Here is a 2,727-nt window from a genome sequence, read left to right as displayed (position 1 = left end):
CAGTGTTTAATTCTTGATTAGCTCAGGTCTTGATCTCAAGGTTGTGAGTTCAAGCCCTGTTTGGACTCCAGGCTAGGTGTGGAGGCTATTTTTAAAAAGATAGCCTCATAATACAGACTAAAGAGCACAATTTATAGTTCAGTGATTTTTACATATGTATATATAGGGGAATCTATCATAATAGAAATTATTACCACCACTCCAGAAGATTCTCTTGTACTCTCTCCCAGGTCAAATAATAATATCTGACTTCTACTGCCACAGTTTAGTGTCACCTTTTCTTGACCATCATATAAAAGGAAGCATACCACATGTACACATTTGTGTCTGGCTTCTTTGGTTGACCATTAAATCTGTGAAGTTCAAAAAAATAAAAAAGATAGCCTCTTTCTCTGAAAGAGAGAAAGAATCTCCAGAAGGCAGATTGCCTCCATCCTCAAGACTCCATTTGCCTCTAGAGCCCTGGAATGGTGCAAGATGCAAACTAGTAATATTTCTCTGAGTCCCAGTATCTTTGATAACTATGTCCAGTGTGTATCTGAGTATATAACTTTTCCTCATTAAGCCACACTTTAGTGGGCATGGGATACATTCTGTTTCCTCATATAATAGGTCAATCTCAGGGCTGCCTGGTGGCTCAGTGGGTTAAGCGTCTGCCTTTGGTTTAGGGCATGATCTCAAGGTCCTGGGATAGAGCCTGCGTGGGCTCCCTGCTCAGCAGGGAGTATCCTTCTCCCTCTCCTTCTGCTCCTCCCCTCACTCATGCTCTCTTTCTCTATCAAATAAATAAAATCTTAACCTTAAAAAATAGGTCCATCTCATTTGTTAGACTGAATTTATAGTATGTCCCCCCACCCCCAGTGTTTCCATGAGGTATTCGGTGGTGTTTGAAAATGGAGGACTAGCATTCAGGAAAGAGGTGGAAGCTGGGTATATGGATTTGATCATCTCTTGGTAAAAGAACTAAAGCCACTGTAAGTGATAAACTTTCTGAAGGTGTGAGCAGTTTATTTTTTATTTTTATTTATTTATGATAGTCACAGAGAGAGAGAGAGAGAGAGAGAGAGAGAGAGAGGCAGAGACATAGGTAGAGGGAGAAGCAGGCTCCATGCACCGGGAGCCCAACATGGGATTCGATCCCAGGTCTCCAGGATCGCGCCCTGGGCCAAAGGCAGGAGCCAAACCGCTGTGCCACCCAGGGATCCCCAGTGTGAGCAGTTTAAAAGGACGAGAGGGGAGGCAGTGAAATGCAAAAAATGAAGTTGGACCCTTACCTTACACCATATATAAAAATTAACCTGGGGCACCTGGGTGGTTCAGTCAGTTGAGTGACCAACTCTTGATCTCAGCTCAGGTCTTGATCTCAGGGTCATGAGTTCAAGCCCCATGTTGGGCTCCATGATGGATGTGGAGCCTACTTAGAAAAAAAAATTAACCTAAAATGGATTTAAATGTAAAAACTAAAAGCATAAAACTATTAGAAGAATAGTTTGGGGAATTTGGTTTTGGCAATGATTTTTTCGATAGGATTCCAAAACCACAGGCAGCAAAAGTAAAGATGGATAAATTGGACAGCAATAAACTTTAAAACTTCAGTATATCAAAAGACACAATCAATGGAGTAAAAAAGCCACCTATAGAATGGGAGAAAATACTGGCAAATCCTATATCTGATAAAGGGATAACATTTAGAATATGTAAAGATCTCCTACAACCCAACAACAGTAACCACAAAAACAGCCCAATTAAAAAATGCATCTGAAGACATTTCTTTGAACAAAGATATCCATATGGCCCAATGGGCCAACAAGCACATGGAAAGATGTTCAACATCACTTGCATCATTATCACTGGAAAAATGCAAATGAAAACTGCAATGAGGGACGCCTGGGTGGCTCAGCGGTTAAGCGGCTGCCTTCTGCCCAGGGCGTGATCCTGGAGTCCTGGGATCGAGTCCCACATGGGGCTCCCTGTGTGGAGCCTGCTTCTCCCTCTGCCTGTGTCTCTGCCTCTCTCTCTCTCTGTATCTCTCATGAATAAGTAAATAAAATCTTAAAAAAAAAAAATCTTCATAGGAACATCCAGAATAATGTTTAACCAAATATGTGGGTACTATGGTCCAACTACATTGACGTGTAAAAGTAACTATCATACCCTGGTAATAATGACAGCCATTTATTAAACAATTATTTCTATACCAAGTACATGGCTATCTCACTTCACTCCATAAAGCCTGTAAAATAAGTTTAAATATTCTCATTTTTAAATATGAGGAAAACAGTTTTAGAAGGATTTTATCTCAAAGGTCAAAAAATTAGGAATAGTAAAAACCATTCTGATCATGGTTAACTTCAACGAGGTCAAATTAATCAATTTGACCGAAGTGGGAACTAGTTTTTTGGTTTTTCCAAATTTTTTGTTTTGACCTAATGTTTTTTGTTTTTAAGTAGGGCCTGAACTCATGACTTTGAGATCTAAGACCTGGGCTAAGATCAAGTGTTGGGCATGCTTAATAGGCTGAGCCACTCAGGTGCCCCTCTTTCTACATCTTTCAAACTTCTCAGAACTGAGTTCCAATAACCTAAATGTCAAGGCCTTTGAAAAAAAAAAAATTATTGCCCTCAGGGTGCCTGAGTGGCTCTGTTAATTGAGCATCTGACTCTTGATTTCAGTTTGGGTCATGATGTCAGGTCATGTTGGGTCATAGGATGGAACCCTGAGTCTGGC

The sequence above is a fragment of the Vulpes vulpes genome, chromosome 8 (genome assembly GCF_048418805.1).
Source record: "Vulpes vulpes isolate BD-2025 chromosome 8, VulVul3, whole genome shotgun sequence".
In the NCBI taxonomy this organism is placed as follows: Eukaryota; Metazoa; Chordata; class Mammalia; order Carnivora; family Canidae; genus Vulpes; species Vulpes vulpes.
This window is presented reverse-complemented; position numbering follows the sequence as displayed.